Source organism: Nyctibius grandis, chromosome 2 (assembly GCF_013368605.1).
Source record: "Nyctibius grandis isolate bNycGra1 chromosome 2, bNycGra1.pri, whole genome shotgun sequence".
Classification (NCBI taxonomy): Eukaryota; Metazoa; Chordata; class Aves; order Nyctibiiformes; family Nyctibiidae; genus Nyctibius; species Nyctibius grandis.
The window spans coordinates 67,567,748-67,583,092 of record NC_090659.1 but is presented as its reverse complement, the minus strand read 5'-3'; positions in this window follow the sequence as shown (position 1 = coordinate 67,583,092).

Genomic DNA, 15,345 nt, shown 5'->3' with positions numbered 1-15,345 from the left:
ACTACCCTAGCTACAAAAACACAATGCGACTGCCTTCAATGCCTTTCCAAGGCTGGTGAAAGCAGTGCTCAGGGCTCAACCCAGATCAGAGGGTTAGCGAGGAGTAAGGTGTACATCACCAAAGGGCAGAAAGCAAATTAATACAGTGCCTCACCAGTGAGAACTCCGATAAAGATACCCTTCGGGTTTAATCATTAATGCACATAGTCATTTGTCAGTCTCAGCCCTTACTGCATCAATGAAAGGATAATTAATACACATTTTCTAAGAGGTCAGTAGAGAAGGCAAGGTTAATATACACAGGATAATGCTGACAAACCACTAGCACACCTCTTGCAAAATAGCTGATTGTTATGACAGAAAACAACTTTTTAAAAGCTGAAGATAATTAAGTGCGGTTTCCTCTGTATCCCCTGCCATCTCTTGGGACTCCATATTGAGGAAATCCTTTTTCTTTCCCCAGCCTACTTTTTAGGGGTTGGTACTTGGAATGTGGCAGAAACCAAAAACCCTAGCTGTAAAGCACCCGTTTAGTGTCTCTTCCACTTTGTTTTCCTTTTTGCATTTCTGAGAATGGCACACTCACATAGTATAGGTGAGCATGCATCTCTCTCCCTGTATACACATTTATTTACACATATACATACATATATCTCTCTATAAATACAGCCACAAGCCAGTAAATTTCAAGTGCATATGCTATAAAAGAGTATTCGAAGGACTCCATTTACCACAATACTTGGCACAGACCTAACAAGGAGAGTCCCAGGCAGGGACTTCTGCTTTAGAGATAATTATAGCTTGTGTCTCTATAAGTGTTGTTGAAATTTTCTGAAATAACTGTGGAAAGAGGTGAATCTGCAGATATTATTTGGTAACACCTACTGGTACTAGTAAGGAAAATGTAAAAAAAGGTGACTATCCAGATAAAAACAGCAACCTAGATGTATCTCATTTACAGTATTTTGGGGCTTTACTGTTATGAATTTCATTTTTTCTTGTTTTTTATTTGAACACAAAAAGCTTGTAAAAGCTCACCGAGCTTTTCAGAACCCCTACCTCCTTCCTTTCAGGCTACAATAATTGTTAAATGATGACTTTCCTCTATTTATGAAAATATGTTCTTCAAAAATGAATTGGGTAAAATACTGGTGATCAAAACTGTCATGCTATTTGGTGGGGTTTTTTTTAAATTAAATTCACAATCCACAGAAAGTGGTTCTTACTTCTAATAGTATGATCTGGCACCCACCTCACCCTTAGCTGAATTACAGATTTATAATCATACCGCCACTGTCCTTAACCAAGAATGACATGACACAACAATACCCAATGGATTACACCCACAGCCACTGGGTCTTTTTCAACACATCTTTCCCTTCCACACACTTTCCTCCAGAAAGTTTTGATTAGTAGAAATGCATTCAGATTTCCCTGTGGATAAAAAGAAGGGAAGTGTTTGACATTTTCAAGGCAATCTATCTCAGATGGTACTGTTCAGCCCATTGCTTTTCCATTTCCCCTTGAGTCTTTACTAAGTCCAGTGCACAACAGTTAATGTGTTTTTCACAAAGCAGTGATCAGTAATGTAAATACCATTTCTTCCCTCAAGACTTATAATGAATTCTGTGTTTCTTAAGCTTGTTTCTTTCGCAGTTTGTCATGTCAAGGATGTTAAAGATGATATTTGAAAATCACAGAACAGTTAAACCATAAACTGCTGTGTTCCTGTCCATTAATAAGAAAGATTTAACTGCAGGGATATTTTGCTGCAAGGGTTGTATTAACAGTCATTTACATATATATATATATATTTGTAGTGCTGCGCCTGCTTCTTTCATGTACCTTAAAATTACTACCAGATAATGAATGACCTCCTATTAAACTCATATTTTTGCTACACATCTTCCTGAAATATAGGCATTAGAAGACCTTGCTGCTCAGCCAAGGCAATTTTGCCTGGTGCGATATTGTGTTACTAGACAAAGGCATTTGAAAAAGGCCATGCATTTTATTTTCTAAATCAATACTTTCTTTTGCTGTCTACTGAAAAATCCTTTTTTAGTGCTTACAACACATTTGAGAGTTAGGATAGGATTGTAATATTCATTAACAGACTGAGACAATAACTAGCATTCCTAAAGATTAGTTTTATTTGCCCTGCCTTTTGCCTGCAAACATTATCCACATAATGCTTTTCAGACAGATTGTACCTTGTTAGTTTCCCTGCTTCATAGCATACATATATTAATGAATACGTATTTTCATTGACAACAGTGTAAGGCAAGTTATTTCTCTCATAGTGTTATTCTACTGTTTATTCATGTGCATATTTTAAATTTGTAATGGCTTGTTGGAAAGTCTAATTGATCGTCACTGATTACTAGCCAAAGTTTGGCTTTTGTTAAAACACCATTACATAAAATTCTGATCATTACATGAGAATTTAATTCTGATTACTAGATCTTAAGGATATTCTTTTCAAAATCACAGCAAACTCTTTATCAGTGAATCTCCACAAAAACACTGTGTTAAAAATGTTAGAAAACACAATTTTTCCAGTTGTCTTTATAATGAGAAATAAAGAGACTTTTCTCAGTTAAACAAAAAGATATATTGACCTTTATATTAATCTTGCTGTAATGGGACTGGTAAAGCATTAGAATATAGAATCCACAATTAACTAACTCTCCATGCAGAGAGCCATATCTCAGATAAAAAAAGATCAGATTGCTTGTCAGGAAAGTCTTACTAATGCAACACACAAAGTCATATGCAGACCATCTACTATAGGTATTCAGTTGCAGCAACTACTGCAGCATGCAATATCAAGAAAGCAATGAGGGACTCAAGCTATCTGCCACCCAGTGCCATGAGATCTTGACTGTCTATGCTATCAACAGACAGAAACAGGGAAATGTATTCTCTCCACCTGCTGTGGGTGCATATATTACATGTCGCTCCTACTTCTCTCCGTTGACAGTACAGAGGATCCTTCATCTGGCATCATGGTATAATAAGCCATGTGAATGATTCATGACCGTCTTCAGCTTCAAAACCATTATAGACATGCACAGTGCCATAGTAGGTGGTTTGCACGCAGCCCATTAATCCAAGTATTAAAGACAGGCGATCAGAAGTAGTCATTTTTGGTAAGGTAACTGTTCCCAAAGTGTATGGATAAGGACTCCCCAATGTAACTTCTTTCAATCCAAAGTTTAAAAGCGTTACAGCAATCTGGACAATGTAATTTACGCTGTGTGAGGACTATGCAATGGAGGATCAGAAACGCCTTCCCCAGCCTCTCTGGTCCTCCTTCCACTGAAGCTAGTGAGAGTTTGCCATCGGCTCCATTACGAGGAAAAGCATATCTAACAAGTTTGATACTAATCATTTAAATTTGCGCTTATATCCTCGGTGTCTATCTTTCAAACAACACTGATGACACTTACTTTATTAGTTCATAATTACAACAGTAATAAAGTGTCAGGAGATCTTTTACACTGTTGCTTAATATTCAGTACTGTATGTATATATATATACTTGACACCTCAGTGAAGACTTTGACATGCCTTATTCATTCTAGTTATTTTTATGGTATTGGTTTTGTTAGATTGCTTTACCATATAAAGAATAAAACTATAACTGCTCTGACTTAAAATTGTCCAATTCATTTTTATCCAAGATGTGTTAAACAAGTCTAAATCATGTTCATCAGTTCTTCTCATTCTCATCACTCTTCACTCACACCATGAAGGCAATGTATATTGGTGGTTTGAAAACAGGGATTTGATATTCTCTGATGGACTACAATAAATATCTGAATTAAGTACCTGCCTCGTGTCTTGTGGTTTCTTGGCTGCAAAATGAAAAGTGCTCTCTGCAGGCCAGCAATGTTAATCCCGTGATTGTCAGCTACTGGGGAATCATGAGGTAAAACGAATCTTTGAAATAATTTATGAGGAGTTCATTCTACAACATTCTTTCTTCAGCTCTGTTTATGTGCCAGCAATGTTCCCCTAAAAGCTGTCAGAGAAGAGAAGAACATTGTGGAAGTGTCAAAAGTCATGACATCTAAGGATGAAATTTCAGGCAGTAGTTATTTATTTATTCTCTTGCAAAAGGTGAGAGCTTTCTGTGACTATATGTAAGATAGTTTAAAAAATGATACTCAGTTGTTATTTTGACTGACTTATTCTGAGTTAATCAGATCAAGAGCTAGTTTAATGGTAGCATTTTATTGCAACTGTTGAACAACTTTTTTTTTTTTAAGATAAAACTGCCCACATTATAGGAGTCTTAAAATGTAAATCAGTGTTGTTCTTTAAGAAATGTGGAATCTGGTGAATGAGAGGGTTCTGTTTCTTCATTTTAATTTGACTTATTCTAATTCCTGCAGTGGAGTTTAAGATTTCATACTGGGTCTTTAAACTGTCAATACAGCCTCCTTAAAATTCTTCTGTTGATTCAGTTCTAAGCTTAAGGGTTTTGTTCATCTGCCTACATATTGCTCTCTGGTGTCACCTGAAACATCTTAGGCTAGCCAAGACATCTGCCCAGAGCCAGCAGACATGGCACAGAGGACCTGCAGCCTTCCAGATTGGTAGCTAGACGTTGAGGTGGTATAGTCTCAAAAACCTCAAATGAAACTAAAGGCGTAAGTGTAGGCAACAGACTCAATTTCCTAAATTTGGGTGAGCTGAATCCCACCCTAACCTGGTACAAACCTAGATTTTGGTGAACTGAATCTCACTGTGAGGCAGGGTTTTGTTGTCTAAATAGAGGCATCATTGCCATTCTGGGTACTGCAGGATTTGGTTCAGCTGCCCGCTGGATCTGTTGTATATCGTGTGTCTACATATTCCAGTCCTATTCATTATGCCTTGGATTTTCTAGGATATCTCAAATGGCACTGGACGTTTCGGTGGAGCTCACTGAGTCATGGCTTGTGTTGCACCCAAGACATCTGTGTGTAACTGGCAGATATGCAGAGCAGCAAGAAACCCATGCCTTTCTGGGGTAGGGGTTGGAGCCAATGCATGGCACCACTGAGCAACTTCAATGGCACTGTATTATGTACCTCTGGGTATCTATGCTAGGTGTCTAAGATAGATGAAGCCTGCTACGTTCTAGGGGTGTCTGTTGCAGAATTGAGAGAGACCAGCCCCGAACTGCAGCCCAGAAAGCCAACAGTATCCTGGGCTGCATCAAAAGAAGCATGGTCAGCAGGTCGAGAGAAGTGATTCTCCCTCTCTACCCTGCTTTTGTGAGACCCCACCTGCAGTACTGCATCCAGATCTGGGGTCCCCAGCATAAGAAGGGTATGGAGCTGTTGGAGTGAGTCCAGAGGAGGGCCTCAAAGATGATGAGAGGGCTGGAGCACCTCTCCTATGAAGACAGGCTGAGAGAGTTGGAGTTGTTCAGCCTGGAGAAGAGAAGGCTCCAGGAAGATCTTCTAGCAGCCTTCCAGTACCTGAAGGGTGCCTACAGGAAAGCTGGAGAGGGACTTTTTACAAGCGCATGTAGTGATAGGACAAGGGGTAACAGTATTATACTGAAAGAGGGTAGATTTAGATTAGATCTTAGGAAGAAATTCTTGACTGTGAGGGTGGTGAGACAGGGCATTGGCTGGATGGTCACACTCAAAGACTTGCAGTTAGCAGCTCGATGTTCAAGTGGAGACCAGTAATGTGTGGCGTTCCTCTGGGGTTGGTATTGGGATCAGTACTGTTTAACATCTTTGTTGGTGACATGGACAGTGGGATTGTGTGTGCCCTCGGCAAGTTTGCCGATGACACCAAGCTGTATAATGTGGTTGACACGCTGGAGGGAAGGGATGCCATCCAGAGGGACCTTGACAGGCTTGAGAGCTGGGCCTGTGCAAACCGCATGAAGTTCAACAAGGCCAAGTACAAGGTCTTGAACATGGGTCAGGCCAATCCCAAGCATAAATACAGGCTGGGCAGAGAATGGATTGAGAGCAGCCCTGAGGAGAAGGACTTGGGGGTGTTGGTTGACAAGAAGCTCAACATGAGCCAGCAATGTGCGTTTGCAGCCCAGAAAGCCAACAGTATCCTGGGCTGCATCAAAAGCAGCATGGTCAGCAGGTCGAGGGAGGTGGTACTGCCCCTTTACTCCGCTCTTGTGAGACCCCACCTGGAGTACTGCATCCAGCCCTGGGGCCCCCAACATAAGAAGGACATGGACCTGTTGGAACAAGTCCAGAAGAGGGCCACGAAGATGATGTGAGGGCTGGAGCACCTCTCCTATAAAGACAGGCTGAGAGAGTTGGGGCTGTTCAGCCTGGAGAAGAGAAGGCTCCGGGGAGACCTTCTAGCAGCCTTCAGGTACCTGAAGGGGGCCTACAGGAAAGCTGGAGAGGGACTTTTTACAAGGTCAGGTAGTGATAGGACAAGGGATAATGGTTTTGAACTGAAAGAGGGTAGTTTTAGATGAGATATTAGGAAAAAATTCTTGACTGTGAGGGTGGTGAGACACTGGAACAGGTTGCCAAGAGAAGTTGTGGATGTCCCCTCCCTGGCAGTGTTCAAGGCCAGGTTGGATGGGGCTTTGAGTAACCTGGTCTAGTGGAAAGGTGTCCCTGCCCATGGCAGAGGGGTTGGAACTAGATGATCTTTAAGGTCCCTTGCAACTCAAACCATTCTATGATTCTATGATTCTATGACCAGCTCATTTTATAACAGTATTTGTGAACAAATTGTTTGAAGAGGGTTGAGAATGCCCTCGCTTGTTTAGAACAGACTGCTGTGTTCCCCATTCTAGACCAAAACACTGAGTTTCCAAACAAAAAATAGTATTTTGCAGTTTTCAGCCTCTGAAGAATGATTTCCACATTCTAATAATTTTGCAGTATTCTTTACTTTCTTAACGCAAGGCAAACCTCGCTGTGCGTTTTTCACGCTCTACAAGGAGGAAAAAACTATTCCCTATCATAGAAGAGCTTAGTGGAAGCATCAATTTAAAATTCTGCTACTTGCCTTAAGAGACATTACCTGCGGTGGTGCATAGAGTCTTCTGTGAATCATGGAAAATCTGACAATTAATAACTCCTTTTAATTATTCTTTTCTCAGGCACGTACCACAAGGTTCTATTAATTAATGGTGCCTTGCTTTAAATCCTGCTGGAACAGAATGAAAATATGAGTTGCTAGCGATTTGATTCAGTTAAGTGTCCAAAATCTACCTGCTTATTCAAACACCGCTGAATCCCTTAGTCTAGAAATACTATGACAACCATTTTCCCTGCCAGATTTCTGATATTTGTTTCATGACTGTATGAAACATTGCAAGTCTATTATGATTTTTTCTCTCATCAGAATGCAAATAAAATTCAAGGAGAATGAAATGTGAGAAAGTATTAAAAAACCTGAAAATATAACTAGCTAACTGTTTGAAAACAACAGATGCTTTTATTTGAATGGCAAGTAAAGGTCCTGGTCTGTTCTTTTACCTGTTAGAGATGATACTTGAAAACCCTTTAGCACTGAAATGATATGAATATACTAAATTCTGGGACTTTACTAAATTTATTAGCACATTCTTGTTTTAATACACTATTGAACATAATACCATGTTTGCATCTACGAAATGCATATCCATTCACTTGAATGTTTCGGTAGTATAGATGGCAAACATCAATAAATCCAATCAACTGTTGTCACTAATCCAGGAAAAACTGTGGCCTAAGAAAATGTTTTCTGATGCACTGCTAAGCTGAGACATACCAGAAAGCCATCAAATACAGATGCCAAGCTAATATAAAAAATGTGCAGGTGTCAAGTATTTGCAGTATCATTTAAATACAAGACAAAGCTCCCCTGGAATTGAGATCTGTATGAGGAATAATATTGTCTTATAAGCAGAGAGACGATAGCCCGTTTTTGTGCAGCTGCATGTGATGGATGGTTCTCACTTCTGAGATCAGCCTCACCTGACGAAGCCAAACCCACGGGAGGGAGTGCAGGGCTGGGAAGCCCACACAGCTGGGGGCTCTGGGGACAGGGCAGTGAGAGAGCATTAAAAATATGAGGGGCTTGGAGAAAGGACTAGCCTACTGCAACAAGCCAGCTTTGATGCTTGTAATTACTGCAAATAAATTATTTGATGAGATAGTGAGTATGGGAGAGAGGGGAAAGGAAAACAGGAGAAGTCCAGGAGCCATAGAATAATACTAAGAGGAAAATTTTGAGCTGAGTATCAGGAAAAATGTCCTTAAAGTAAAACAGGTAAAGATGCCAAGTATGGCCTCTGATTTTGGGTTTTGGGATGAAGTTTCTCTTTCCTGACTTTTTTTTTTCCTCTTCATTAATGGTTTTCTTTAGTTAGGTATTTATTCAGTTTTGTCACAGACATTAATACAAATCAATGAACAAAACTCTATAAATACAGAAACTCCTCACAAACTCTTCATTAGGTGTTAAAAACTTCCATCTTTTAACTGTAACCCTGACTATACTTAACTGAGAGTACATACAATGCAAATAGTTAATACATGGGAGAACTATTTGTGCTACACATTTTATAATGTTTTTTAAAAATACAGCTAGGTTTAAGCCTCATTCTACCTTCTCCCACTGTTATGAATATTAATAGATAAGTTAGAGGAGAGTGAAATAGATATATTTGTAAAGCAAGGCAGAAAGAGCCAAAAGGACAAGACAAGAAATGTGGAAGAGAGGAGGGAGACTGGAGAAGTCTCCAGAGGAACCAGCAGAGGTGAAATCTCTGGGCACCTCCCAGCAGAAAACATACAGCTGGGACAATCCTGCACTGCCATGGAAACACATGAGAAATTCGGACAGGTTTTTTTTTATTTTCCCAACTGTTGTGAAGCTTGGAAATCTTTGTTTCTCAATTCAGTATTTCTTGCTGTATGTGCAGTTACAGTGCCCTGAAATGTTGAAACGTTTGGGGGAACCCCTCCCTAAAACAATTTCAAAGTTCCTTAACCATGCCACAGCCACAGCTGAAAACTAAGGGATTTCTATCCTATAGAAAGCTGCTCCGCTACACACTCCATGAAATGTAGAAGGAAAAAAGTCTGCCATTCCTGGCTGCAAAATGAATTTACTGGAACTTGTCAGGCAAAGGCAATATTCCAAGTAGTCGTTTTGTTGTTCAATAAATTTCGATTCCCATTCACCTTGTTCTGTAAAACCTGCCCTTACTTTGCTTCCAAACAAAATAAATCATGGAATATTAGAGAAAAGTAGAGGGAGCAATTTTGCACAGACTAGAGATGTGCTTTCCAGATAGCAGCTATACTGATATTGATGACTGACAGCAGCTAATGCAAAAATAAGGATGAGACAGGCTGTTGTGATGAGCTGACACAAATTCATCTGTCTGAATAAGGCAATTAAGTATACATCAGAAAAACATGACTAGGCAATCCCCAGACCAAGCTAAAAAATTTAGATCCAGGCAAGACTGAAAAGAAAAGTACCACTTTTTTTCCTCCCTTTTCAGTTTTAAGTAGAAGTATACCTTTTCTCTTTCTGTTCATCTGTACTAACACAGCCACCAGGGTATACTTTTTTCTTACCAGCAGATAGACATAGTGTAAATGAGCACAGAGCTGTCGTCTCTCTCTCCATATGTCATGTCCCTGGTCAGATTTTTTTAGCTGGGAAGTTGTATTTAAAAACAAAAAATTCTACATTAAAAACATGCCTTCATTGTTTTTGCAAAATCATAAGTCTTATCCTAAGATTACACATGGAAAGAGTTGGAGGGAAAAGAAAAGGAGGTAGGAAAGATTGTGCTTGGCCTGAATAAAAGGATGATTTTTTCCTTCTGCTAAAAATCCAGCTTTTTCTTTTCTCCGGAAGGATTGTTCTTTGCCTTCCACAAGTGGTATTTTTTGAAGCTCTGAGCTGAATTCTAAATCCATAGGGTTTGGCACACTGAGTACGTGTACACATCTGCAGAAAAAGCAGGCTTTCTACATCTCATCGAAGCTCCCATCTCCAGGCTTGCGGAGGAGATGCAGCTGCCTTGGGATGTGACACGAATCAGAAGAGTCTGAGAGCTGCTCTAAATGAAGCCATTTGTTCACATGTCTGCTGGACAGCTATGCCAAGGGGACCGGCGAGAGCACAGCATGCCAGGCAAGAGTGCACCTGCTAGCCATGAAGCCAGTTGTTGACGTAGGTCCTAAGGACTGTAAGTAAATTTGATATGCATCTGCAAGGGCTGAGCACACCGTCTGTCCTCACGATGCTCTCACCGTGCACAGCCAACCAGAGCAACGCAGAAAGAAGCAGCTCTTTGGCAAGGTCTCCCCGCTCTGAGCAGCTGCTGACCACGGGATAGTAGGACACAGCAGCACGAAAGAAAGTGGAAGAATTTGTTGATAAAAGCCAGGCTGGAGTTTCAAAGTCTCTGGTTAAAATGAAAAAGAAACCCAATGAAGAATGCTTAATAAGCACTTCAGGCTCTATCTGAATTGGTGGCAACCAGCCCAAAAGAAGCCAGTCATTGGCCTGAGCATTTAACGTGTTTAGCTTTTCAGTTAACTCAAGCAGAGGAGGCAATTGTAAAACTGTTACAGATATTTGAGCAATAACACGTCCACATAAAAATGAAGCTGCTGAAAGATGTTTTCAAGCAAAAGGCACCAAAAAAAAAAAAAGCCAGTGAAACCTCAGGAGACCTTCTTCTAAGGCAGAAACGACAAAATGTTCTAAGAGACAGGATGGACTAAACCCTTAGAGATGGATGGCAGGGAAACAGGCCTGGAAGTAGCCTGGGACTCAGCAATGAAATCACCAAGTGAAGGAAGCTGCAATAGAGGACTTTGTGGCCACACCACTGAACACTTAAGCACCTGTCTCCCAGGCATCAGTCCACCTAATGCAATTCACCGTATCCAAAACAGACAGCTGAGCTCTCTGCTACATGACCAAAGAAAATCAGCAACCACAGAAGGAGACCCACCACAGGCAGAATGACAATGCTGAAAAAGGAGTTTTGTAATCTAGTCTGTGAGAAAGCCTGAGGGCAGAGATAAGGGCTGAAAAGACTTCATCTGAGCTGGAGATCAAATGGCTGCCCCCTTTATTCAGGCACTTGGAAGAGCTGCCAAGGGCAATGCTTGGAGTCAGCGTATGCTTTCCTTCCATCCTGCCTGCTGAAATTGCCCCAGGGTTTATGGGTTTGTCAACAGGCCAGAGACAGCAAGGCAGTGAAGGGAGGAGAGGCAAACAGGGAAGCATCATCTGCTGTGGAAGAGACCTGACCGCTTATTCCCTCTCTACTGAATAGCTTGGTGTGTTCAGGTTTCTCACTCTCATCGTCATATTTAGTAGCTTAGTTGCTACCTGCAAATCCCTTCTGTCCTGGCACAAGGGTGGCCTTAGTACCCTTTGAAGGGGAAATACATGGAGGTGGTAACATCACCATGAGTGCAGACAGGATCAGTGAAGAAGATCAGGACAGGCAAAGTGAACCAGACCTGCAGTTAGGTGCATACCTGGATCCCTATTAAGTGACAGATTGAGGGTCTCATTTTCGTGTTTCTTCCTTGGAGGGCCCCCTGCTAGAATCAGAGCATTATTTTGGATCTATACAATGCAGTGGCTTATATATTTGCTTAATCTGAAACCCAGTGCGGAGGTAACTTTTGATGTCCATTTTTTCAGCCTTTAGGAGAGGAGGTAGATGCTCCCTCACAAGAAGAGAGAGCTGGTGTGTAAAAAGATGGCCGGCACTGGTACCATTTCTTCTGGCCACAGGGGTCTAGGAAAGCCTAGTTTTAGCAAAGAGCGCTGGATAATGAGTATCTGCTGTGTCTCAGCTGCAGGAGCACTGAAGTAGAGCAGGATCATAGATGCAGCCTTGTTCGTAACCTGACTTTCTCCAGGAAGCTGTGTGCAGGGCACTTCACTGGCTGCATACACTGCATAAAGGGCCGAAGGGGGTACTTGAGGAAGTAAGTTTCCTTCCTGGTTGCCATCAGCCTACATGCCTGCTTCTGTAAGTGTGCATCTTCACTACTAAATTTAGCTGATTGATAGTCTTCGAATCTTCTTCTCTTCTTTCTCTTTTCTTCCCATCACAAGCACCGGCACACAGCATCTCTCCCAAAAGCAGTGCAAAGAAAGAAGTTAACAGAAGCAGGAGGTCAGTAAAGTCATTGCAACTTCCAATTTTAGAATAATAGCCATGAGACGTAGTTGCTTTGTATTGCTTCTTTCCTAAATCAGGGGCAGAATCGGAACAGATTCCTTTTCAAGCATTCATCTAAACAGCCAGCAATGAGATTTAATTTAATTGAGAAAACAGGTTCTCACTAATTCCGTCAGAGAATTTTCAGGATAATCATTTGCACAAAGGCACAGGCCATGACTGACAGAGAGGAGGTGGCTGCCACCAGCTTACTACAGAGTCAAAAAATTAGACACCTGACCCACTGGGTGACTCAGAAAGAGGCATTAGCTGCCCATGGATCCAGTACAGCCAATTGAGAGAGCAATTAACTAATGACTAGAGAGAATTAAACTCCTCAGAAAAATAATCCACACAAAAGCCCTACAGGCAAAGCTGGAAGCTGCAGGGGTCTAGCTAACAAAAAGACTGAGAAAGGGTATGGTTTTGAGCACTTCTCTCTCTCCAGAGCTTAAACATCTCATTTGCAGCTGCGTGTTACATGCTCCTGTGTGATTCAGAGCCTTTTGTCAGAAGCAAGAAGCAATTCAGCAGGAATTATTTTAAAGGAGGGGGATGGTGATGATTACACCCATCTCAGTTTGAAGTCATTCAGGAGTGCACCTCCCATCTGTCAGCACAGTGTCTTCAGTACAAAGCGACCACGAAGTGGATGTGCTGGTCCCTTATCCTTCCTCCCTGGGCTGGGCTGGGTGACTGCTCAGTTATGAATGCAAGAGGAAAAAGTGAGGGGCAGAGGTGGTCCATGGGCACCAGCTGAGGTCACACTTTGCACTGATTTGTAGGACCAAAATCCCAGGGTGTCCTGGGCTCTGTGGAGCTTGAGGATGGTGTGTTTTCAGCATTGTTTCCCTCAGCTGAGGAGTCTACGGGAACCTTTTAGAGTCCCTCTTCATCCCATCCCAGCAGTAACAGCTTAAACTTATGCAACTAGAGATGGCAGGTATTTACTAACACCTGCATAAACCAGCAACAAAAAATGCCTTTTCTGTAGTTTGGGATGAATGGAACATTAAAACATGTAAAACCACCCTTTACAATCAGACTTGCTACAGGATTTCCTCCATCTGTTTTTTTCATGTGCCTATGCTCAACTTCCTTACTTTTTAAGCATTTCGTATAAAGTTTACTCAGGCTTCTTCCTTTCACCAAGGACACAACTTTCCTTGGTTGTTAGACCAAGACTGTACTTTTTTAAAAGGGAGAAAAACCAGCTTTCTGGTGCCACCAGGTAATTTTCCAGTAAGCCGCGAGAGGGCAGGTTCTGTTCTCTATTCAGCTTGCTTCAGACCGATTTTTACAAGATCAGTCACAGTTTTAAAGTCTTAAGTATTAAACTAAGGGCCAGTGAGCAGACAGAGTAACGCGCGGATCTTTGACCCTAGTATTTTTTATGTGCATAGTACCAATCTAGTGCCCTCATTGCTTTTCTTCTGGAAAGGAAAATACCTTTCCACTCAATTTACAAGTGAGAACAGAGCAACTCTCCCTTCTTTTACCCACCAGCTCTTAGTCAAACTCAGTTCTAACAAGTTGGCTGCTATGCTACATTTTTTACATTTCTCCCCTCTCTCTTTCCTTCCTCTACCCCCACTGCCTCTGTCACTTGCCCATAACCAGGGCAGCTTGCAAAGCAAACCCTTGGGACAGCAGTACCCAAACCTCCAAGGTGGCAAAGCTAGTCAGGCACACACTATGCTCTGTGACCCCAAGGAAAAATCTCATTCACCCTTGGAAATAGCAGCCTAGCCTGTCTCCTAAACTTTGCAATTCACATCACCTGAAGGACAAAAAGGTGTCAGTCTCCATCCAACATCAGCTCTCTAAATCAGTATTTAGCATGAACTGGTGCATGTTCTGGGTTGTTCCGCTGGAGAAGAGAAGGCTCCAGGGAGACCTTATTGTGGCCTTTCAGTACTTAAAGGGGGCTTATAAGAAAGATGGGGACAAACTTTTTAACAGGGCCTGTTGCAATATGACAAGGGTTAATGGTTTTAAACTAAAAGAGGGTAGATATAGGCTAGATATAAGGAAGAAATTTTTTGCAGTGAGGGTGGTGAAACACTGGAACAGGTTGCCCAGAGAGGTGGTAGATGACCCATCCCTGAAACATTCAAGGTCAGGTTGGATGGGGCTGTGAGCAACCTGATCTAGTTGAAGATGTCTCTGTGCATTGCAAAGGGGTTGGACTAGATGACCTTTAAAGGTCCTTTCCAACCCAAGCTGTTCTATAATTCTATGATTCTACGTGAAGACTCATAGTCTTGCAGTGCTGGAAAGCGGCTGACATCTCCTCCTTGAGAAGGGTATGTAGAGACCTCAGACCTAGCTACAAACTGTCACTGATCAGGGTCCAACTGATGTGACACATGCATAAGCCAGGTCTCTGGACACCTCATCTGATGTCCTCAGCACCAAGTAACACTGGTCCCTACATTGTAAAAACCCCCAAAAGGCAACCTGAATTGGGAGCTAGGGTGTTGGGCGGCTGTACAAAAAGTGCTCCAGCCATTGACATCTTGGGCATGAGCCAGGAACAAGTGCTCTGGGACCCCCCCCCAACAGCAGAAACAGCAGTAGATCGTTGTCCACCTGATGCAGCAAGGGCTATCCGAGCATGTGGTGAGCAAATCACAACTTTTCTTTGCCCCAAAAAGTCCGCATCTTAGAGGTAAGTTTTATAAGTTACACACATTCAAAGCTAAGTGTATGTGAAGACCTATTGAGATCTTCTTTCTAGTCCACACGGCTAGTACTGAGCAGGCCTAGAAGAAATATCAGAAATCATTACTAAGTGGAATTTTTTATTGAAGGCTACAAAAGCAGTTTTTCTAAGACTCGGGACCTTACAAAACGCAAAAGCTGAGCACTCCATTAACGTAATATATTAAGCACCAAAGCTGACACAATCTGTTCAGGACTTCATTTGCTGTGTAAAAATCCTGACTCAAGATAACATAGGAAAGCCACCCAAATGTGGTCCAAATCTATGTCTAAATAAAGAAATATATAGGGAACATATGAAGGAATGTTTAAGATGGGGTCTAGGGAGTGGCACATCCAAACCTGATCCTCTACCTGCAGACCTGAGTAAAGCGAGATATCTTAGTCTTGTTACCTTGAGTTGTGGGTACCAGACTTTGGAAATCTAAGTCT